General features: G+C 36.7%; 1 protein-coding gene and 1 pseudogene across 8 annotated transcripts in view; one reads left to right on the top strand and one right to left on the bottom strand.

Annotated features, from left to right (window-relative positions):
• The window catches only part of RABGAP1L (RAB GTPase activating protein 1 like), a 683,255-nt gene that overhangs the window by 344,665 nt on the left and 313,105 nt on the right, over nt 1-25,485 (top strand). The window lies entirely within an intron of this gene.
• LOC306641650 (ferritin heavy chain-like) lies at nt 8,384-10,395 on the bottom strand (annotated as a pseudogene). Its single transcript has one exon. The product of its transcript is annotated as a ferritin heavy chain-like (transcript).

The raw sequence follows: 25,485 nt of genomic DNA, 5'->3' as shown, positions 1-25,485 counted from the left end.
GCTATAAATTGCAAAGCAATTTCAGGTATTGATTAGACATTTATGAACTGGAAAATTATATATTTTTCTCCCTTTTCTCAAAATGAAGACTTCAGGCCAGCAGCACCGTCGTGGCAGAACGTGAGGAATTTGTTATTGAGCAGAGTTGTACTGCCATAACAACCCAGAGAGTGAATTTTAATTATTAGGAGTAAAATGGGTTTATGATAACTAATTATTTAACAGCATCAGTTACATAATTTAAACTGACTGTTTTTACTGTCATATCATTTCTTGACTGCCCTTTGAAAGAACACAAATTACTGCTTCATATTTGATTATTTGTTGTTCAAAACTGATAAATATACTATCAGTATGTTGACATAAAACATTGTGTTCCAAATTAAACTTATTTAGGCTTCTTTATCCATTAGCTATCTGATTTTTTAAAACATTTTATTCTCAAGAACAAAATGAGTTGCAAAAACGTAGTGGTCGGAGATGGGGTTGTGGCTCAGTGGTAGAGTGCTTGCCGAGCATGTGTGAGGCACTGGGTTTGATCCTCAGCACCGCATATAAATAAATGAGTAAAATAAAGGTACATCAACATCTAAAAAATGTTTTTAAAAAAATTGATGGTCCAGATAATCTGACATAAAGCAGTGAGTTATGATTGTAGCTAATAAAAAGCATGTTCCCCAGAAAATAAATTTATATCATAGGCTGAAGAAATTAATTTGATTCAATCATATTAATAAAAGAAAAATATTTTGATTGGATGTATTGGAATTCATCAGATTACTTAGTCATATTCTAAATTATGCTACAACATCTGCTCATTTTAAATCATGGTAAAATATCTGTCATATGAGTTTATTGGTTTTATTTAAGGGAAGTAATCAGTTGATTTGAATTTTTCAACTTCTTTATGGCTTGTACATTGATAGATTTTGTTTATGGAAGTCTAGATTTGGAAGAGGACAGCTACAATCTAAATTTAGAATTAGACTTGATTTATGAACTTTATGTTCATTTTTGAAATATAGCCAACAAGTAATAAGGACTTCTTATTATACACATGCAGATGTCTCATATCATCTGAAAGCTCCTCTACAAAGAATGTATTTTTAAATAAATAAATTCACTAAAGCAAAGAAAATGGGAGAGTGGATAAGTTATAAAATTTGAAGTTAGAGGGCAGATGGATGAGTGCCAACTATTTCAGACCTGAGGAAGTTCTTTTATAGGTTCCCAGTGGGAGAGAACTGACAAAAACTGGATTTATATACCACCATCCCATAATGCTCAGAGATTAGAAACACTGGCAGCCTCTGGAAGAGGCGTTGAAATGGGGTTATAAACAGGAAAATTAATATTTAAAGTTAATATTTAAGTGGCAGCTATGTTCCAGTATCCCGCCCTCTTGGCCGCACAGTTGAACTGCAGGTCCTCTCCTATTTGGCAGAAGACTAAGGGCAGTTATATACTTCATGGAAGATAAAATAAGGTTGCTAGTACAGTGGAGACCACAAAACAATAGAAGGCAGAAGGGCAGGGGTATGCTAGATTGAAATCAGAGATGGTAAATGAAATTTTAAATTTAACACTTCTGGTCTTCTGATAGCCCTCAGCATGTTGATGCTCAGGTATATCATTGAGGCAAGAGATTTGAAGAGTTTTCTCTCGCAAATCTAAGAAATCCAAGAAAGACTTACAGATTTTTTAATGTTCCCCAAGGAAATGGCTTTCAGATCATCCTTTAGTGACAGTGCCCTGGTCAATAATCTCCATCCATTCTACTGTTCTTCCACTTAGATTTTTGGTGCCCTACTCTTAAATATGAGCAGACAGCCAATATCATTAGTCATTGTATAAAAGCATTTGGCATTAAAAAATAAAGACCAAATAAACCGATAAAAGCAACATGAATGACACAGAGACTATACAAGGAGAAGGAAGAAAAAAAAAAAAAAACACACACAAAATGAAACTATATTAAAACTAATATCTTGAAAGATAATAGAAAATTAAACAAAACCAAGATTTTATACATACATTCATATGTTCATACAAATAGGAACATCCTGAGAATTAAAATCAGCTTGTGGAAAATTTTAAAACCCATCACAATTTTTAACAAATAATTTCATAAATTATTAGAAAAATGGAGTTGGAGAGGTCTTTAAGAAAATGAACAAAAATCCAAAGAAATAGAAAATAGGATAGAACATAAAATTAGAAAACATAGCCATGAAGAAAAGAAATCTTTGTAAGCACAAAAACATGGATGAATCTGAAAACACAATTATTGAGTGAAAGAAACTTCACAAAGGAATATATAATTCATGATTCAATTTATATGAAGTTCAAGAACAGAAAAAAATGGTCATGAGTATTAATAATGACTGTTCTATGGGGTGGGTTTTATACAGGAAAGCATATTAGTATAGGGGTGGCTCCTTATGTGTAAACACATGTAAAAATTATTTGTTCTATTTACCCAAGTTTTATGTACTTGTGTAAATTGTTAACTAAATTCAAATAATATAGAAAAGAGAAAAAAATCAGAGAATCAGTCCATGAAGCCCAGTACTTGAACAGTAAGAGTTCCAAAGTGAGATAGAAAGAGAAAAGAGGGAGGGAAATAAAGGAAATACATCAAGGATGTTTTCTGGTACTAAGGACATATGTTTCTAGAATGAAAGGGGACACTAAATATTCAGGACACTGGATTAAAATAGAGAGATATCAACATACATTGTGTAATCATGGAACCCTAGAAACAAAACACCCTCCAACTTCCAGAGAGAAAATATAGGTTTTACTGTTCTCAGTAGTAAAACTGCAAACTAGGAAACAAGGAAACGATGCCTTCAACTATCTGAGAGAAAATTATTTCCAACCTAGAATTCTATTCCCAGCAAAATTACCAATTATGAATATAGATGAAAGACATTTTTAGGCAAGTAGGTTTCTCTTCATCCTTTATTGAAAAGGTACTGTACTTATGTTTACCACCAAAAACGAGAGAGAAGAAGAGAGAAGATACAAGACGTAGGAATCAGAAAATCTACCTTGAGAGAAAGGCAAAGGGAACACTCGGGATGAGGGGGAGGAAAACCCCAGCCTGAAGCCACATGGGCTGATTGAGCACCCAGGTCAGAACAGAGTCAGAGGTATTTGAAGAGAGTTTTTTCAAGAAGGTGAAATTTATATATATATATATATATCAATTTATATATATATCATATATTTATTGATATATATCTATATATAGAGAGGGATTAATATTTATGTTATTTATAAGGAGTTAGGTCTTAATATACAAGTAATATTTTCACTATCAAGAGAACTTTGACAACAGAACAAGAGCAGGAAAGCGGGAAGAACACAGGATGTTCAGAAAGTTGAGAAGAGCCCTCATGCACCAGGGTAGTCATCTGTAGAACTTTTCTGATGGGTGGAAGAGTAAGTGTTTCATTCTTTGTGGGTGACACTATCTCTGTTGCACCTGCTTACTCTGTCCTCATAGTGCAAAAGCAGCCTTAGGCAGTTATCATCAGTGAATGAGTGTGAATGAGTGGCTGTACTTCATTAGAACTTACTTGTGGACACTGATATTTGAATTTCACATAATTTTCTAATATCACAAAATATTCTGTTTGACTTTTTAATATATGGAGGTGTATGTGAGTAAAATTGGAATGTATTGCCCATGATATATGTTTATATATTATATTATTTATATATATGTATACATGTATGTATGTATATATATAAATATATATAAAGCATGTACATGTATACACGCTTTTTTTAAAATCCATATGCCCAAATTATAATTCTATTCCTTTCTGGTTTTATACTTTTTGAAAATTGTCTCTTGGTGTGCTGCATATCATCATTTCATATGCCTGTTCTGGATCCCACTTATCCTTTACTAGAACTCAGTTAGTTTCCCAACCTTGTGTGTGGTGGTGGGAAGGTGCTAGTGTATGATAACCCTGAATTTTATGCCATGATGATGTTTTTAAGTGTTTCTATTTATGGTATCAGAAATAAACAAGAAATAATTGATTATTTAAATATTTCAAAGCAAACTTTTCTGATTTCATAGAGTCATTTGGGGATGCAAGGAAATAATTGACCACTAGCATGTATGAGTAGCAAACTGAAGTTTTACATTATGATCCTATGCATCTTAATAAAACAAAAGTTAGAAAGTGAAATTAAAGTAAGCAATATAACAAATAACTTCCATAACTTTGCAGTACCTATCAGAATTATATTTGAGAATTTTAACTAGAATCAACAACAACTACAGTGTTATGAAGAAAATAAATACGTATTAATATAATCTGGAGGGAGAATGTCAAAATGCCTACCCCTGTGATAATGTGGAAACAGACAAAGCACTGGTCATGGTGCTAGTGTTCTGTTAGGTATTTGGTCCTGAAGGTAGATCATTTTGAGGACGGTAGTAATTACTAGCACCTTTTATTTATTTTTTTTTAATTTTTTTTTTTTGTCTTTTACCCACTTAAATGGAAGTGCAGTTTTTAATTTGTAATGTCATTTTAAATGTGTGTTTGTTTTTTCTCCATAGAGCTTTTATTTTTTTCCTTTTTACTTAGCTATAAACACGATATTCATAACTGAATTCCTTTAATGATTGGATCATTTAAAATACTTAAAGAGCAATAGACAAACTCAAAGCAGTGGGTATTCATTCTGCCTATAGGATTCAGTTGTATAGTCAGTTTTGTTAGTTTACTTGGATATGCGTGTGTGAAAGAAAATGAGATGTGAAAGTTTTAAGATATCTTGATGAAATACCTTGTTTTTAGGAAATTATAACCTGTATTAGTTTTGTTGCTTAAATGGTCTTATGATTTCAGGTGTTGAAGCTTGTGTGATTATGTCTTACACAAACTTGTACATAGTGTCACTTTCTTTTTGGACTTTCAGACTTGAAAGTGCCACTTTGCTGATGAGACTGCATGGTATTCACTCTGAAATGCCCTACCTGTTGGCAATCAGTATCATTCTAGTTTACTAAACCTTGGCTGTTCTAAATTACTCTTCGTGTTTCTTGTCATGGGATACGGTGCTTGCCACCTTTTTGCTCCATTATACATGTCAAATTAAAATAAAGTCAACATAATTTTCCTTTTAATAGAGTTCTAGATTTCTTAGGAAGATATCCATTTATTTATTTATTTTTAAAAATAAAGTCTTTCTGACTCTGAGTATTTGGGATGGTCCAGAAGGCCTGGGGCTTTGCAGGTCTGGAGAGCAGACTTCCTGAGAACTGCAGAGTATATAAAAAAATATACTCTGGACATTTAATACATTGACTTCTTTTCAGTGTTAAATTACTTTCCTTAAAGGGGAAGTTTGAGAATGAAGGGGACAGAAAACATTTCTCTTTCATGTGGGAAGAATTATACTGTTTTTTTTTTTTCTTTTAAAAAATAGACTTTCATCAAATTAAGCAGAAGTAGGGTTAACAAATAGAACTTTTAGATCAAACTGATGATAGCTTTTAAGTAATAGCCTGTCATTTAACACAGGAGAAAACCTCCTTTTGGAAAAGAGTGTACATTATGTCAAAATAAAAATTAAAATATTTCATAGTCACTTAATATAAATAATTTTTTAACACTTATTAAGAGAAGTATTGTGGTTTCTTTTCAGCAGAAGAGTCTGCATTATTATCTAATGTGGATTCAACTTAGATCTTTTAAGTATTTTTTTTTCCTTTAACTAAATGACATATTTAGATATTGCATGTTTATTTTACATTTTAGAACTTTTTTTTTTTTTTTGGGAAATGTAGGGTGAAAATTGTTCTAAAACCAAGGAGATTTTTAAATTGCAGGGAATATGTGGATATTAAGAATTTATGTTGTTACTTCTGAAGCTGAATCTTTATCTTACAAGGCCAACAATCTTAGCTGTTTTTTGTTTTTTGTAGTGAGTTGCCTTTCCACTCTCCCTCACCAAACCATAGATAATTTCATAAATGTCTCTTCAGCTGAACTTTTGTATTTTGCCAGTTTTTCTATGACAAGATGAAGTTTTAATTAAAAATAGACTGTAAGCTTGTATGTGGGTGGCATTGAATGAGTTGCTGTGACAGTTCGTATTACGAGGTTGAACCAAGTACAAAGTATCTTCACAAAATGTGTGAAGTAGAGAACCAGCGATGCCCTTCTTTAACCGAGACTGGGTGTGAAGGACCCAGCCCTCTTCCCTGCGGACAGAAGTCCCACTGGTGGAGTTGGTGGGGGCACGGACTTGAGTCCCCAGCACTCGGGGTCCTCCTTCCTAAGGAGGACCTTTCTGTCCTGATGTGGTCATGGGCAGAAGGTCTGAGGGAACCTGGGTCTCATCTCCCTAGTCCTCCGCAGTCAGTCCTCAGAAAAGGAGCTTCGTAAATGCTGGCTCTTGCACCTCCTGCTGTGAAAGAGAATTTAGGAGTTCCCTTCCTTTATGGAGTCGTCTGTAGTGGATTCTACTTTGTTCTACACTCTTTATTTTTATTTTATTTTATTTTTTTTTAGCAAATACCCAAATGATATTTATTAATGAAAAATTTATTTTCCTCAAGGGCTGGAAAGACATTAGGAACATACAGAAATAATGATGGAAATGAAAACAAATTTGAGCTTAGACCAGGGATAGTGTCACTTTGGGGTCTAATTTTTGAAAACATACAGCAACTAAAAAATTCAGAGATGAAAGTGATTATACAACCTCTTTTCTCTATTGCCTTCTGTACTCTGTTCTTAGAAGAGACCTTGTCTCACTTTACATATTTAAGAAAATATATGGAATACATTTTAGAAAGATTTCCAACTAAGAAAAATAAAACTTTATTTTAGAACCTTTTTGTTTTGGAAATGTAGGGTGAAAATTGTTCTAAAAACCAAGGAGATAAAATTAACCAAATGAATAAAACTTTATTTTTTTAGTTGTTCTACACTCTTTATTTCTCAAAGAAAGTTTAGAGTGTGGTGAAGTGTTGGAGTGTTAAAAAGTTTGGAAAGCAATTTTAATATTCTATTATTAATATACTGTTTGTACATCAAGCTTCAACAATTGAGCAGAAAGGCAAATAGGAAGGAAACTTGGCCAGTTTAGTTTTTAAATTTTTTGATTTTTGACTAATACTTTAAAAATTATACATATTTATGGGATATCATGTGACATTTTGATATATGTGTGCATTTAGTAATGTTCAAATCAGGGTAAACATATCTACCTCCTCAGTTAGTTGTCACTTTATGGGGAAAACATTCAAATCCTTTCTTCCATTTAAAAAAAATATATACATGTAATACACTATCATCATGTATAGTTAACCCATTGTGTAACAGAACCCTGAATTTCTTTCTCCCATCTAACTATAACTGTGCACCCATTGATCAACCCCACTCCATCCTTCCAACCCCACCACCCTGCCCTCCCCAGCCTCTGGACACCTCCTTTCTACTCCCAACTTCTATAAGGTCAGCTTTTCAGATTCCCTGTGAGTGAGACCATGCAGTACTTGTCTTTCTGTGCCTGACTTGTTTCACTTAACACAGTGACTTCCAGTTCCATCCATGTACTTGCAAGTGACAGGATGCCATCCTTTTATTTATGGTGGAACAGTATTCCATTATTAAGTCATCAGCTGGTGGACACTTAGGTTGTTTCCATATCTTGGCTCTTGTGAATAGTCCTGCAGTAAACATGGATGTGTAGATGTCTCTCAAAAATACTGATTTCATTTCCTTTGAATAGATACCCAGTTAGTGTGATTGCTAGATTGCATGGCAGTTCTAGTTTTAATTTTCAGGGAACTTCCATACTGTTTCCCACAATGGCTGTTCTAATTTACTTTCTAACCTACAATGTACAAAGATTCCCTTGTTCTCCACATCCTTGTCAGGAGCTCTATTTTTATTTGGAGGTTGATAATAAAATTCATTTGGATAATAATTCAGATATTAGAGAAAGCATGTAGATACTGAGTTTTCACATGTCTAGGAAGAGCTGTGGGTGAACTAACTGGCAAGATGTTATTCTCTTGCTGACAATGTGTTGATGATTCAGAATGAAAATACACAGAACCAGAGTTGGAGAGCCACAGGTTTCACATAGTAAACAAAAATATTTATTTTTTCCTAAATTACAGGAAAGCGTCTTGATTCTTCATGGTGAAGTAGGCTTATCATTTTCTCTAATCAAACATGCTTTTGTCTATATTCAGCTCTGCTTATAGCCTATATTTTAATTTCATGTAAATCATTGTGAACATTCTCCATGTTACCAAATAATTTTTTTTCTTTTTCTTTCTTTTTTTTTTTTTTGGGTAACCAAATGTCTTTATTTGAAGGAATGAACGGTACAAATTTAAGAACAAGTGGATGTTTTGGTACAACTTATAAAAAAGGTGAAGGTCGCCCCAAGACGCATGCACTGCCTTGGTGACCAGGGCGGTCACTTCCATGGCTATGGGGAAGTCGGCCCAAGGTTCGGCTCTCCTTATCCCTGTCTCCAGGGTGTGCTTGTCAAAGAGATGCTCTGCCGTCGGGCTCCCATCTTGTGCCAGTTGGTTACGTGGTCACCCAGTTCTTTGGTGGATTGCACCTACTCTTTCAGGTAGTGAGTCTCAATGAAGTCACCCATGTGGGGGGTCATTTTTGTCAGCGGCCAGTTTGTGCAGTTCCAGAAGTGACTGACTGACACTTTTCTCCAAGTGCAAAGCGCATTCCACTGCATGGCTCCCACTCTCCCAGGCGTCAGGGTCTGGTTTCTTGACATCCCGAAGGAAGATCCGGCCACCTCGTTGGTTCTGCAGCTTCGTCAGTTTCTTACCACGTTCCCACTCCTCATGAGACTGAAGTACTTGGCAAAGTTTTCCAAAGCCGCATCATCACTGTCCAAGTAGTAAGACATGGACAGCTAGACGTGGGAGGCGGAGAGCTCCGGGTGGACCTGGTGGTTGACCGCAGCCTCTGAGGCCTGGTGGTAGTTCTGGCGCTCCCGGGAGGGGGACGCGGTCCTCATGGCACGCGGCTGCGCGGCGCGCTGGAGCAGCGGCAGCCTCGGGGTGGTCTGAGGGCACCCTAAGGAGCTGGCACAGGGCTGCGGGTTCCCAGCGGCCGCTGGGGTTGGGTCCAGCGCCTGGTTCCGTCCAACCGCGGCGACTCTAGGCGAAGAACGTCTACCAAATAATTTTTGACAACATAAAGACTTATAATATTTTATTGTATGACTTATGTATTTAGACATTTTCCTATTGCTGAATTTTTGCCGATAGAATTTTTAACATGCTACCATTAAGTATACAAAGAATCATTTTTGCTTTTTAAAGTACAATATTCTGAATTTTTACAGTGCCATACATAGAAAATATTTTTGTTTTCTTCTCATTTTAATTACTGTGTGCTGGGAAAGAAGTACGTCTAGTATCACACATTATTTATTCCAGTTATTAAATTTCTAAAACCAGCTGAAAATTTGTTGTTTTTGTTGTTTTACAATACTGGGGATTGAATTTAGGGCTTCACACGTGTTAGGCAAGCACTGAGCTACATCCCTAGGCCTAAGCTAGATTTTTGGTACTGAGGATTGAACCCAGGGGCACTTAACCACTGGATTATATCCCCAGCCCCTTTTTATTTTTATTTTTTTTTATTTTGAGACAGGGTCTCACTAAGTTTCTTAGGGTTTTGCTAAATTGCTGAGACTGGCTTTGAACTTGCAATTCTCCTGTCTAAGCTTCCTGCTGCTGGGATCACAGGTGTGCCTCACCACACCTGGCTAAAGCCAGATTTCTTGATTAGGGTAATAGAATAATGTTACACATATACTTAGATACTTAGTTTTTATTTATTTTTACAAAGTTATTTGTAATTTTGACTGTTCACTATTATCATTTGCCATATCACCTAGAGTAGGTCTGTTAATTTTTAATTATTGTTTCATTCATTTTTGGTGCATTATAATTATACATAATAGTGGGATTCATTATGCCATATTTATACCTGCACATAATTTGATGAGTCTCCTTTTCCAGAACCTTCCCTTTTCCTCCCCTCCTGCTACCCCTGATCTGCTTTATTACTCTACTGATCTCCCTTCTATTATTATTATCATCATTTAAATTAGTATAATTATATCTGTAAGTGGGACTTGTTGTGGGATATTTGTACATGGACATAGCATAATTTGTCTGATTTCATTCTCCAGTACTTCTTATGCACACTTGGGCCCTTCCCCTTTGATCCCCTTCCTTTACTCCATTGGTCTCCCTTCTATTTCCATGAGATCCCCTTTTAAAATCTCCCCCATTTCTTTCTCTAGCTGCCATTTATGAAAGACCTTTGCCCTTCGACTTCCTGAGTCTGGCTTATTTCACTTAGCATGATGTTCTCTAATCCATCCACTTACCAGCAAATGACACAATCATTCTTCTTTATGGCTAAGTAGAATATCTCCATTGGGTGTATATCCCACATTTTCTTTATCCCTTCCTCTGTTCATGGCCACCTAGACTGGTTCCATATCTTGGCTATTGTGAATTGTGCTCCTATAAATATTGGAATGCGTGTATCACTATAGTATGCTCAGCATCCTTAGCAATCAAGGAGATGCAAATCAGAACTACACTGATGTTTCATCTCACTCCAGTCAGAATGGCAGTCATCAAATTATAAATAAAAGTAATTGCTTATGAGGATGTGGGGGAGAAAGTTACACTTACACATTGTCGGTGGGACTGCGAATTGGTAAGCACTCTGGAAAACAGTGTGGAGATACCTCAAAAGATTAGGAATGGACCCACCATATGACCCAGCTGTCCCACTGCTTGGTATTCATCCAGAAGAATAGGTCTCCTTCTTACTTGCTCCTTTTACTGATACTGTGAGCTCCATGAAGGAAGGGTCTGGGCATCCAGTCAGAAAGTAGTTGTTTAGTACATTTTTAACTTTTTAAATGAACCAAGAAAGAAAGTATAGAAAATGGGAAGAAAGAAGATTATTTCTTAGTGTTCTCATTCTCAAAATCTTTAATCATAAAATTTAACTTGAAGTATCACATTTTTCCTCTTCCCATTTATAATTTTAATTAAAGCTTAGAATCCTATCTTAAATATTTATAATTTATTGTTTAGGTATAGTTTTTATTTATTTATTTATTTTTGTGGTGCTGGGGATCGAACCCAGTGTTAAGGTATAGTTTCAAACAGTGTTTTTGTTTCAATAAATATTTTATGAAAAAAATGCAGTTTTATATGACTATTGTGATTCTAAGCAGGGATTTTGGATATTAGCATCTTAGAAATACTGATATAGTAGACTTATAAGTGATTTTTTTCCCTCTAAGAAATGTTACTTTGAAATCAGGAAGTCTGGTCTAACTACTTTAAACCTAAGCACATGAAGATGAACTGCATATTCACCTTCAGATAGGACGGGAACTCTGCAGTCACTAGCTCCAGAGTGAGTCCCATCAGCAAGGCGGGGTTGCCTTTGGTGCTCCGTTCCCTGGCACCGGGTACCTTCCCTCCTCTGCCATGGCACACGTCACCACAGCAGTGCACGTGCTACTCCGCCCTGTGCTCCAGCCAGAGGTGCCAAACTCAAGCAAGAAGCTGCTGCCGAGCATCTTAAATGTTAGCTCCTCGTCTGGCCGTAGCCCATCACCATAGCTTTGGGCACATTCTCTCTTTCGACCTGATCAGATCTTTGATAAAGTGGTGATAAAGGAGTGGGGTAACATGTAACTTCCTTCCCTCAGTGAAAGGGGAAACATGAGAAATCATGATGCCATTTCATCTGTTTGCTGCTATCATTGTTGTCAACAGACTTTTTTAAATGAAATTATTTTTTAATTTTTTACAGACTGCATTTTTTTTATTGTAAACAAATGGGATACATGTTGTTTCTCTGTCCATGGTGTAAAGGCATACCATTTGTGTAATCATAAATTTACATAGGGTAATGTTGTTTGATTCATTCTGTTACTTTTCCCTTCCCCCCACCCCTCCCACCCCTCTTTTCCCTCTATACAGACCTTCCTTCCTCCATTCTTGCCCCCCTCCCTAACCCTAACCCTAACACTAACCCCTCCCTCCCCCCATTATGTGTCCTCATCCACTTATTAGTGATATCATTCGACCTTTGGTTTTTTGAGATTGGCTTATCTCACTTAGCATGATATTCTCCAATTTCATCCATTTGCCTGCAAATGCCATAATTTTATTCTTCTTTACGGCTAAACAACATTCCATTGTGTGTATATACCACAGTTTCTTTATCCATTCATCTGTTGAAGGGCATCTAGGTTGGTTCCACAATCTAGCTATTGTGAATTGAGCTGCTATAAACATTGATGTGGCCGTGTTACTGTAGTATGCTGATTTACGGTAGTATAAAATGAGGAGTGAGATAACTGGGTCAAAAGATGGGTCCATTCTGAGGATTCTCCACATTGGTTTCCAGAGTGGCTGCACCAATTTGAAGCTCCACCAGCAATGTACAAGTATACCTTTTTCCCCACATCCATGCCAACATCTATTATTGTTTGTGTTCTTGATAATTGCCATTCTAATTGGAGTAAAATTTACATTTCTCTAATTACTAGAGATGTTGAACACTTTTTCATGTATTTATTAATTGCCTGTATGTCTTCTTCTGTAAAGTGTCTGCATGTTGGCTTAGGATCACTTCCTTAACAAGACTCCCAAAGCACAAGAAATCAAAGCAAGAGTCAATAAATGGGATGGACTCACACTAAAAAGCTTTTTCTCAGCAAAGGATACAATCAAGAATGTGAAGAGAGAACCTACAGAGTGGGAGAAAATCTTTTCCACATGCACTTCAGATAGAGCACTTATCTCCAAAATTCATAAAGAACTTACAAAACTTTGCACCAAAAATACAAAGAACCCAATCAATAAATGGGCCAAGGAACTGGACAGACACTTTACGGAAGAAGACATACACTCAGTAGACTTTTACTGAGTACTTACTCGATACTAAAACAGTGCAGAGCACTAGGAACACAGTGTTGCCCAAGATGGTCCCTGAGATGGCATATGTTGGGGCAAGTGGTATGCAGACAGGAAACCAGGCTTGAGTTATAAAGGAATACATGCAGAGCCAGAAGTGTGCATTGTTCTGTGGGAGTTTATGTGACAGACACCTGGCCAGAGTCTTGGAGGAAGGATGAGGAGGGAAGGACCATTATCTGACATCTCTCCTGTTGCCCTTTTTCATGTTGCCTGTACTTGTCATGTTTTTTTTTTTTTTCCCTTAACTTTCTCATTTACATTATCATACCCTTATATGGTGCTTCTCAAACATTTCCGCCTTTGAACTCTGAACATCCAGGAAGGGAGAGAAAGAGATAGTCACTGAATAGAGAAAGGTAGAGTGTGCTACCTTAGAACACAATCCTAATGATCTGCCATCATGTGAATTCTACATATTACCCCATATTGTTTGTGGTTATTGTAAAAAAGTGTGATCCTGATGCATGTATCATGACCTTTTAAGTACACAAAAAAGCTGTAATTTCCTCATTATACAGATCTCCTAGGAAAATTGACTTTCAAGGAAGTTCTTCCACTAATGCCTGGTGGTTCCTCAGGCCTCGTGTCCTCCTGCACAGTGTGGTGCAGTAAGTACTCACCCAATTAGTTCCTTCTTTCAAGTTCACATTGTGTTATGTAATTTCCTCAATTTCTTTGGTTTTAAAAGAAAACTCTAAAATCTTTAAATTGCCTGAAATACCCTTGTCCTCTATCTTGAACCTCTTTCCATCTTCGACATTGCTGCCTTCCTTAAGTTTGCTCTTGTGTTAATGGTCTTGGAATCATTCTTTGGGCAGACAGTTTCTTTGCTTGTGATGGCATTTCCATTTATAATTCATGCGTCTCTACCTTTTCTTGTAAACATTATGGCTATTCCTAATGTCCAAATCAAATGAAAGGCACTTTGAAGCTTTTCTGTTTTTCAAGCTAAGAGTAATTTTCTCTTTTGGTTTCTTTGTAAATCTCTTCTTTTTATTACTACTTAACTCATCCTTTCCTATGGTTCCTCATACATCTTTTTCTTTTCTGCCAGAATATAAACTACTTAAGAATGATTTTTAAATGTTTTTTCAAACATGAAATTGACTGTTCTTTAACCTGTATGGTGGGTGCACCATAAATGTCTAGTGAATTGAATTTAAATGTTGAAGAATAATCTTGTAGATATACCTCTAATCTAGGGACATTTGTATTCTCTTCATGGTGTAAATTCTCTTCATTTACTCTTTGAATTTCATCCTGACATTTAATTTTTCTATAACTTAGCGTTTTTTTTTTTTTTTTTTAACCTACAAAGTGGGTGTTATGATATTTCACTCTGCATTATAAAATTGTTTTTTATTGAAGAGGTATTTCAGACTTCCTGGGAGGAAATGGTCAGATTTATAGAAAACATAGTAGGATTTAATGGGTCAATTTCCAAACTGATGTCACTAATGTTGACTTTAGAACTTATAGGAATGTTTTCTCAGGTTGAAAGTAATTGTGAGTAAGTGTGTTATATAGGATGAAGCCAGGTAACCTAAGATGCTGCCTCTGAACTCTTCTCTGTGACATTAAGCTGTTCACCTTCTTAATTTATCCATTTGTAAAGTAATAGTTTCTGTTGATAAAGTGCCTATAGTGCTTAATGTTCTGTATACAAGGGTGTTTAAAACAGTCAGAAATAATGAACTAAATTTATTTTTATAGAACCTATCATATTATAGTCTTAAAGATAAATATAATAATCATCTTTATGATCTTCCCATGAAAGTTTAAAAATAAAATGTGTGTTTTTCAGAACAGTAAAATTTCTGTTTTTATCTGCTTTCTGAGATGTTCTTTCTTCCCTTTCCACGTAAATTTGTAGATAGCTTTCGGACACCACCCATCTTCTAATTTGTCCTTGTCTGGGTCCTCCTATTATTTTACTTAAGGAATTCATCTTGGCTTGAAAGTGCAACTACTACATGAGTTTCAGATTCTATCTCCTTATCACTTTCCTGATTTTTAACTTTAGCGTGTTTAATTTTAGCATTCAGCAACCACTTGGTGTTACTTTAGCTGCACGTGTTTTAATAACACTAAAAGTATACCCAGTTTTTCATTTATTTACAAGCTTAGTTAGAAGTGCCAAAAAGTGTTTTAAAATAATTTATAACATTGATCTGAATTGAAAAGAAAATCTCACACTACAAAAACTTCTTGCTACTGTGCTTATCCATTAAGATTTAAAACTAGTTAGTGACTAAGGTCTAAGGCACTATAAGCACGTTATAAGCATGTTAGGCTATTTTGCTCATGTACCTGGACCCTCGTCCTTGAGTCCCACGTGAACCCAGAGGTGGAACACTGACGACTGGGTCGCCACCCTCAAGTCCCCGTGTTAGGCCATGTCCCGGTTTCAGTAGGCAGTAAGCCAGAGGCTTCTCTGTTGGCAGTTGGTGTAGCATTTCTTGGTGATCTGTAGCCTACTCTTTCAAAAAATGTAACATTTTTTCAATCTATTGGCAAAAGGAAATAGAAGAAGCAGGCTTATTTCCTCAGGGTGGTGTGTTATTTTTACTATTTTGATTTTCTTTATAATGAAAATTATGAAAAGTAAGACTCTGCACAAATTTCTGAGGAAAGTAGTTGCTGCAGTTTCTGGAAAATAGACTAAGATAACACCAAAGGAGACTAGCTTTTAAATGTTGAAATGTGATCTTGTATGTGTACTCAGACATAGAATTCTGGTGAAAAACCACTTTGCTTCTGTGCAAGGTTGGTGACACACTCCAGGCTGAAGTTTAGAAGTATGTAGAGGTAAAGCGAAAACCTTAAGCTAAAAATCTCAAAAAAATGTAACAAGTTGAAGAAGTAAGATGATTGAAAAGCCAAGCCAACTTGTTTCTGAATCCCTAAAACTAACAGTGATTCCAGAAGTTTGCAGTTTTTCCTATAAATAGTTCAGAGGGATTAGCTTTATCATTAAATAGGAGCTGAGCACTTTTCTGGTCTAAAACCTTTGAGATTAAAACTAGCCAGAGGCTACACTCTCCTTTAGTTTATAATCCCTTCTTTCAACCTCTCCCCACCTTAGTTTCTGGTAATGTGCTTATAATTGTTGAGGGATCTCCTTTTTGTATTTTTCCTGGATTAATATCATACTTAAATAGATTACCTACCTTTATACCCTTCCAGATCATTATTCCCCTCCATTTCTAAAACATTATCATGTCTTTCCCTGATTTCAGAAACTGTCCATCATTCTTACTGTCTGAAGTCCAAAATCTTTATCAAGACATGCATATTCCCTCATAACTAAAGTTGCCAGTCATCCTGAAACCAGTGATTTTGTTTTGCATCTTATATTGGCTTTGTTTTCAGTGAATTACAAAAATTATATTTTTCACTGAACTACCAAAATTCAGTTACTTGGAACTATTTTTTCCCCACAGCAGTTGATACTTAAATCACTCTTTAACAATCATTGAAAATCATACCTCCTATTTCCATTTGTAAACCTGAACAACAGTCCTTTATGGTTTCTCCTACAGGTCTTGTTTTGTTTTTATTGTTGGTTTTGGCAGAAAATCAAAAGAACTGAGAATTAAAAGTTAATTGTTATATTCAAGAAAGGGAAAGACTGTTGTTTGCCCAAAGTCCCTAGTCACAGTAAGTGCCCTTCAGTAATCAGAAATGACTTTGGATTAGTATGCACGCTGTGAAAATCAGCCTGTCAGTGATAGCTTCATCCCAGTGGCCATGTTTCTGAGAATCTGCTGGTTCAGGGAACTTCACTCCAGTAAGTTGTCACTTTACTCTTAAAAGTTAGCAAATCCGCAATAGTGCCAGACTTTTTGAAAGTTAACCAGGAAGAGCCTACTGTTGTACGTTCAGTAAGCTGGCTCATCATTTGTTACTGAATATTCAGTAAACAAAAAAAACAAAGTCTGATGTGGCCTCTACACAGGCTGCACAGGCTATATCAAAGTGTAAACACACAGGCACTCCCTTCTGAGAAACTGATAGAATCCCAGGCAGAAAATCAGCAAGCATGAAAAAGATCCAAAAAGCACAGTCAACTTGTGTAATCTAATAGGCACATAAAAAACATTCTACCCAATAAGCATGTAATATGAGTGAGTCATTTACCAAGATAGAAAATCCTGAGTCATAAAACAAAACTCAACAGATTTGTGAATTGAAATCTTACAGGGTTATGGTCTCTGACCATACTGGTTTCAACATAGAAATCAGTAGTGGAAAGCCCACAAGGAAAAAATGATTCACGGGTCAAGGAAAGTCTGAAAGAAAATAATTTTTAAATGCAATTGAATGAAAGTAAATTGAATGAAAGTAAAAATGAAAACAAAATAGCACATTAATATGTGGGAGGCAACTAAAGCAGTTCCAACAGGAACATTTGTAGCACTAAATGCTTCTGTTAGAAATGAGCAGGCTCTCAAATCTGTAATGAAGTTTCTCTCACAAGGAACCCAAGTTCCTACCTCAGGAGACTAGAAGAAAAGAGAATAAAGTCAAGGTAAGCAGAAAAAGGAAATAATAAAAATAAAAACAAAAATCAAAGAAATCAAAGATGAGAAGAAATAGAGGAAATCAATTTTAAAAAGCTAGTTCTTTGGAAAAATTCAATAAAATTGATAAATCCCTGGCAAGACTACAAGAAATGAAAAAGAGAAAACTCAAATTGCCAGTGTCAGGAAGGGAATAGGAGAAGTTGGTACAGATACTGTGGCCATTAATAAAGGTAAGGAGGGAACACAATGATCAACTCTACACTTACCGATGGACAGTTTGGGCAAAACGAACCCCATGAGAACTACAGACTATCAAAACTCAGCCAAGATGAAAAAACAGTATATCTAAATCAACTGTTTAACAATTGATGACGTTGAGTTAGTTATTTTAAAGCTCCTGAAATCTCCAAATCAAGATGTTTTCCTGCACAATTCTACCAATAATTCAGGAGTAATTACCCTCAACTTGATACAGTCTCTTCCATATAGGAGAAGAGGAGGGGATACTTTCTGACATACTTTTTATGAAGCTAGCATTATTACCCTGAAACCTAAAACAGACAGTACAGAAAAATAAAAGCAACCATTCTTTTCCTCATGAACTTAGATGCAAAATCTTCAGCAAGAGTCATGGAACTGGAAGGAATTATAATCAGTGTTCCTTCCCCATGGCACTGTAAGGGCACCCTCAGTTCCCTGCTATTTTAGTTATAGTTTCAAAAATGACTTATAGTCAGACTCAGTAGATTTTTATTGTTTCATTTTATTCTTTTGTATCGTCAGTGTTTTTCAAAGATAAAATAATTACTTTTATGAATTAGACCAAGTCTTTGGTCCAGTTCTTAAATTTGGACCTTTTCTTACTTGCCCATTTTTTTGGGTACCTTTTCTTTAATTTTCTGATTGCTTAAAATATTGAATGAAATTAAACTGAATTTCAGCTCCTTTTTAAAGGAGGTATCTAAAAAACTGTTTCTTACAATGTGTTCATAATTAGGTTAGATTCTCCTCTTTAACATTGCCCTATGTACATGTATGATTACAGGAATGGTATGAATCTGCATTGTGTACAACCACAGAAACGAAATTATGTACCCCATTTGTGTACAATGAATCAAAATGCAGTCTGTAAAAAATTAAAAACTAAATAAAAATAATTTAAAAAATATGTTTGCTAGTTGAAAGCAAAAATTTTTAAAAATTATGTAAAAAGAACAAACAGGAATAAAGTTAACAGAAAAAAATGTAAAACTTAAAAAACAACAACAACAACAACAACAAAAACCCCTGCGACTGTAAAACATACCAGGTTGAGTTAAAGCTGCCTACCACATCTGTGTTCCCTTGACATTTCTAAGTGAGCTTCTTGAAATTTGCAATAGGAGAAATTTTTTAAAAAGCAGTATTTTTACTTCAAAGTAAAAATATGGCATGAGGTGTTTCATAGAATGAGGTATTTGGGTTTTTTTATACACGATAATTCCATGTCATGTTCCCTTGTTTAAAAAGACATCTTATATTTAACTTAATTTTTCTCAGTTTAAGGCAAAGTACTTTCCTAGAAGTTTAAAATTAACAGTTTCCTTCTATATTAAAGAGGCGATTTTCTGTGAGAATAAAATTTACAGGGGGCAAGGGGTGGGAAATGTCACATATCTTCATATGAATCATATCTGTTTTAAAGGAAAAAGAGGAAAGTCCCTCTAGTATGTCAGTTACTGACATAATTCATGCTTGCTCTCTGTGTCTGCTAACTCTTAAATAATAATAAATGGGGAAGTTATATAATCTTTCTTGCATTGTACTTTAGCCCACACTTGGAGTTTCCAAGGCCAGCATGCTGGGATTTGTTGGTTGCTCCTTAATTAGGCTTCTGGCAGGTAGAATCAGCAAGAGGAGTCCCTGCACATAGCATGGCAATATGTCCTGATCAGCTTCTCTTGGTCATGGTTAACATCAATAAAGAAAATAGCAAACATTCTTTCACAATTATATTTTTTGTGTAAACAAGAATTCTTTGTTTAGAGTTAAGCCTTGACAAATAATAAAATACACATAAATGAAATGTATATTTAGCACCTTTTAAAAAGGAGTACAAATATATCAAAGTACAATTACCTTTCATACTCAGTAGTGGTTTAACATCACTGCTGTAATATTGTAATGCCAACATTTTTTAAACTTGGAAACACTCCCTAATGTGTTCATACTATAGATAGAATACTCTTCATTAGCTTTATGGCAAAAGCCCTTACAATTATTCCCCTTAAACATGTAAAACCCCAATATTTATTGAACACTGGTTTGATTATATATAAAGTATCCCAGTATGTTTAGGGATTAATTTAACATTTGTTGTGCAACATTGTGTGCCAGGAAGAAAAATACAAGTTACATTCCTCTCCTTTAATGTTGACTATGATTAGCAAAGAGAGGTATATGGCAATGGCAATAGATTGTCTGTGTTGCTCTTAATTTGGGGAGGAATTTCAAGTAGGGAAAAAAGATCATTTTGGGTTTGCAATAGATGCAAATACCACAAAAGTTGATGGAATCTGTGTGGGTGAAGATGGTTTTGTTAAAGAAAGGTCTAGGGAATACCTTGTGGTAGAAAAGCAAGACTGAGACTGAACACAGTGGCACACACCTGCCATCCCAGCTGTACAGGAGGCTGAGGCAGGAGGATGGCAAGTTCTAGGCCAGCCTGGACAACTAAGCAAGACCTTGTCTCAACATCAAAGAAAAGGATCTGGGGATGTGACTCAGTAGTAAAGGGCTCCACTGGGTTCAATCCACCATTAAAGGAAAAAAAGTGACTGTCATTCTACAGGCCTGGCTTCCCAGAGAGAGAGAGAGAGAAGGAGAGAAGAAGAAGAAAAAGGAGGAGGAGGAGAAGGAGGAGGAGCAGGAGGAGGAGGAGAGGAGTGAGGAGGGGACAAAAAGCAAGAGCAAAACTCTAAAAGTCGGAAAATATCTTCTCGTATTGCTTCTCCAAGAATGTGAATTGATCAGTGTGTTTGGAGGGCAGAGTTCCTTATAGATCGAAGAATGGTTAGACTACAATGGCATTAGGAGGCCGGATCATGTGTTTTCACTGTCTTATGGGGATGAAATAATAAAAAGAGTTCTTCTGATTTTTAAACTAATTTTTCTTACACATGTCCATTTTAGAATGAGTAGGATATATAAGTAAGCAAAAACATAGACAATAAAAATGTGAAATGAGGTTTAAAAACATACTCATTGGTGCTATCTGGTATGGATATGGTAAAGGAGTGACAGGAGTGACCAAAGCTAAGAGTTCCTAAGGAGTCCCTCCCCCCACCCTGTCCTCTTCCTTCCCATCTGCTGGCTGTACTGGTGGCAGGAGCCTGAAATTGGAGTCAGAGCCGAGACCAGCATGCACTCTGCGCGGCAGCAGTGGGAGCAGGCTTACCCTGCTGAAACCGTAGACAGCATGAGGCATTGCTTTTCTTAATTGGGTCTTAAGGAAGTTCTGTACTGAGGGCTTAAGAAAATTGGAAGTGTTTGTAGCTGGATAAAGTGAGCGCAGCTCTGCAGGTAGCTCTGTGCTAGATGATGAGTATACATTTAGCCAAGGGGTTGGTCACCTCTCTGTTACTGTAACAAATGCCTAAGATAATCAACTTATAAAAGGAGGATTTTTTTTTTTTTTTTTTTTGTTCACCATTTTTGAGGTTTCCGTCCATCCTCTGCTGGCCCCATTGCTTTGGGCTTGTAGTAAAGCAGCTCATTGTGGCAAGGAGTATGTAGTGGAGCAGAGCAATTTGTATCATGGGATGCAACAGAGGAAGGCCAGGGAGCCCAGTGTCCCCTTGAAGGGCCTGCCCCAAGGACCTAAAATCTTCCACTAGGCCCTGTCTCCAGCAGTGCCAGTTTGAGTACCAAGCCTTGAACACAAGGACCTGGGGTGGGGGCAAGCATTTAATATCCAATCTATATCAGCCAATCTATATCAGGACACACATTTGGGAGCATTACTGGTAATATGAAGGAGGGATCTGGAGGTTTATACTAGTGAGTTAGTTCCATATTTGTACAAGAAGATTCATGTCTGTGGGTTCTTCAGCCACCCCCGTTGTCCTTCATTGATGAGGCTGTGAGTTCCTTGTGTTTTCCCAAAGTAGAGCCTGTGTCCTGGAGGCCTTGCCTAGGATCAAGCTTGAGATTCTTCAGTGAACTCTTCAGGGTTGTGACGGGACTAATATCTTCAGTTTGAGAACTACTAACAGCTTTACTGATTCCTGATTGGGGCTGAACTGCACAATGTCCATCTGCTGAATCAGCATCACTGCTATCAATTTGATGGCCTTATGTATCTCTTGCTTAAGTGCCATCCTCTGGGAATTCTCCTGTGACCTCATTTCCAGCCCCTTTATTCTACTTCTACCACTTTGGAGACCTGCACCTCCATCATAGTCTTGATGGTAAGGCCAGGTGCTAGCACCCTACCATACAGTTTCTGCCTAGATCAGATCAGAGTCTGTACCTGAATTGCAACATCTTGTTGCTATCTTGGCTAAATATGAGAGTAGCCAGTTCAGTCTAGGGTCCCAGTGGTTCATTTAGCTTCATGCCAAACCTCAGGCAACTAGGAATGTTACCTAAGAATTTTCAGCCTCTGGAGATTTAGCTATCTAAACCACTATAAAACTCTAGAGCCATCCTTAGATGCTAAAATTTCACATCCTCCAGGCTATACAGTGGAAAAGGAGGCTCATCTGCCAGGAGGGTTTGCTGCTTTCTTACCAAGAAAGGTGATGCAGCCATGGAAAGCAGAGTCCATAAAGACTTGTGGTCAGAAGGATCAGAGGGCAGCCCTCTTCAGAAGAAAAAGAAAGCACTGCAGCTTAATCCTGGCATTATAACTGTTCCCAGTTCAAGGAGTGAGTTTGCAGCCTTTGGTAGCCACTTCTTCATCCCCTAAGAGGAAAGAGATGAGGAAGATCTTCTCCTTTCCCAGGAGTTGAAGGGAGAACATTTTAAACTCACTAGATAAAGGCAAGGGCAGTTCATCCCTACTACTCCTTGAGGCATGACATGTCTAGATCAAAATCTGTGTTGATCTTTCTACAGTTTGGTTTGTTGACCTCCTTTTCCATACAGAATGTACCCTGGAGCTACATGCTGCCACCTTGATGTGTTCTGTAAAGACTTGATGTTTTGGCCATCATGCTGTTTTATAGTTTTACTACCTGAGTAAGTTAAAATTTTCATTGCATCAAATATATATAACAATAAATTTGCTACTTTATCAGAGTTAACCTTGCCTCACTTTTAAGTTTTGCCCAGTGGTAACTTAGAGAGAAGCAATTTTTTCTGGGCATTTGTCATTTTGCTGACCTTCATAGTTGATTTACCTACCCTTTTAAAATAAGGGAAGACCAGATGATTGGTTAAAGGAAGAATATCTGAATTTCTACTCTAACAAAGCTTTCACGAAGCTCTCAGGTTGTATTTTTTTTTTTTTTTTTTTTTTTTTTATGGATGGTTGAACCCAGGGGCACTTAACCACTGAGCCACATCCCCAGCCCCTTTTGTGTTTTATTTAGAGACAGGGTCTTACCATCTGCTTGCCTCAGCCTTCTGAGCTGCTGGGATTACAGGTCTCAGCCACAGTGCCCAACTGTGCTTGTCATTTCTGATAGTGAAAAGTCCCTGGCACTATGATTTTAGAAGGTCAACTCCTGTAGGTTTTGTTCGAGGCTACAATAAAACAAGAAGGCAAGTCTATGAATTTATAATTAGGCCAGGCATTTTCTTTAGTTTTCTTAGTCATTATCAGTGTTGAGTTCTAGACGAATGTAGATGTATTTCCTTCAGAGGAAAAGATGAAAGAAATCTGTAGCAGCTCTCTGTTGACCGAGAAAGAAGGAATATCCCATCCAGAAATGGGTCACCTGGTCATCCTTCCCAAACTCTGCTTTTGTTAGTTAAATATTCACTGAAATTTAAATGTCATGTGTTTTATTGTGTCTTATAATTCAAAAGTACCATCTTATTATGTGCCTCAAAGATATATACTTTATATTGTACATATTATTATGAACATGTCTTAGAACTTTATGTATTTCAAGGTAAGAAAGATTTGAACTTCAGTACTGACACACTCAAAATACACATGCATACAGATACACAGTGAACATTCCATTTAAAAAAGGCATCATCATATATTGCAAATTCAGATTATTTAATACTGAGTGTAAGAAATAGGGACTTTAGATCACTGCACCCTCAGGGAACTTACCCACATCTTGTTTACAGTGTCTGTGAGTAAACTTCCTTGTGCTGCAGACCAAACTGTGCTGAACTGATGGCATATAGGACTATGCCTGGAATATTGCTCGAATTGAAATATCAGTTTTTAGTTTACATGTCTTTAATTTCAAGATAATGGAAGTTGTTTTTCTTCTACTTTTGAGTGAGATGAAAGATATGACTAGAGAACTGGAAGAAATAATTGCATTTGAGCCTCTCTGTTTCATATCTTTCCTAAGTGGACAGTTTTTCTTGTTCAAGTTCTAATGAAGTCATCTTGATAATAATTCAGTTTGATAAGAGTCCTGAGAACTCTAATGGAGCCCTGATTTTGCAAAAAGCACACATATGTCCTGAGAATGGAGCCAGCACAGGTGTCCAAGTTCGTTCCCTTTTGTGAAAGCCGTTTCAGGCTTGACAGTTGGAGTCCCCATTTGGGTTTCATGGAGGGCTGGAGGAAACTTTTTTCTTTCATGTTCCCTGATCCTGCATACTGAGCCAAAGTATACCTCTACCCCACCAACGAATGTCCCTAAGTATAGTACTCACAGTAGTCCTGCTTGCCAGTCCTATTTTCAATTATATCCCAGTTATATAACTGCAGGTGTCCCATCCTATGAGTTAAGAAAAGAATTTAAGAACAGTGAGTAGAAAAGAATATTGGCACTTGTGGGTGTCTCTGTAAATGAGTAAGCAGAGAATATAGGGGTAAGTCTACTTCATAGATTGTTAATTGTTATGATTCTTTCCTGGAATATCTTTTGAACAGTGAGTTAACATTTCTAGATTTCATTTCTGCCTCCCAGATTTGAATTCTAAGGTGGCCCAAAGCCTAAAAATGGAACTCATTGTTTTTAGCTTCACATTTGAGGGAGCAGGTACCAGGAATTGAACCCAGGCACACTTTACCACTGAGCTGAGGCATCCCCAGCACTTTTGGATATTTTATCTAGAGACAGGGTCCACAGAGTTGCTTAGGGCTTCACTAAGTTGCTGAGGCTGGCTTTGAACTTGGGATCCTCCTGCCTCAAACTCCCCAGCCACTGGGATTACAGGTGTGCGCCACCAATATGGCTAGCTTCACATTTTGAAAATAAAATTTAAACCTTTGCAAGTGTACCTACTGTAAACATAAGTTAAAATCCTATGAGGTGTGAGAAGATGTACATAGGTTGTAAAACAGTAAGACCAGGTTTTGAGTTTTAACTAATACATAATTGGCTTCTTGAACCCATGTAAACCGTTTTAACTTCTCTGAACATTGATTTTCTTTTGTGGGAAGTAGGATAAACCTGCCAACCCTCTCTTCTTTACAGAGTTATTTCAGGATCATAAAGAAAATCTCTCTTAAGAGGAATAAATAGACATGACCCATTAAAAAAATGACACTTTTACATTCTGATGCAATCTCTATATAAAAAAATGACACTTTTAAGACCAAGGTTTCTCAGCCTTGGCACTGTTGACATTTGGGGCCTGGTGCCTCTGTCATGGAGGTTTGTTCTGTATTCTGTGTTATGTGTGGCAGCATACTTGGCTTGGGTCGACTAGGTGCCAGTAGCAGTCTCCCAGTTGTGACAACCAAAAATGTTTCCAGATCTTGCCCTGGGCTGCAAAATTGCTGCTGGT

Source organism: Sciurus vulgaris (assembly GCF_902686455.1).
Source record: "Sciurus vulgaris genome assembly, chromosome: 12".
NCBI classification, from domain to species: domain Eukaryota; kingdom Metazoa; phylum Chordata; class Mammalia; order Rodentia; family Sciuridae; genus Sciurus; species Sciurus vulgaris.
The sequence above is the reverse complement of the archived record's forward strand: the minus strand, read 5'-3'. Positions and strand labels throughout refer to the sequence as shown.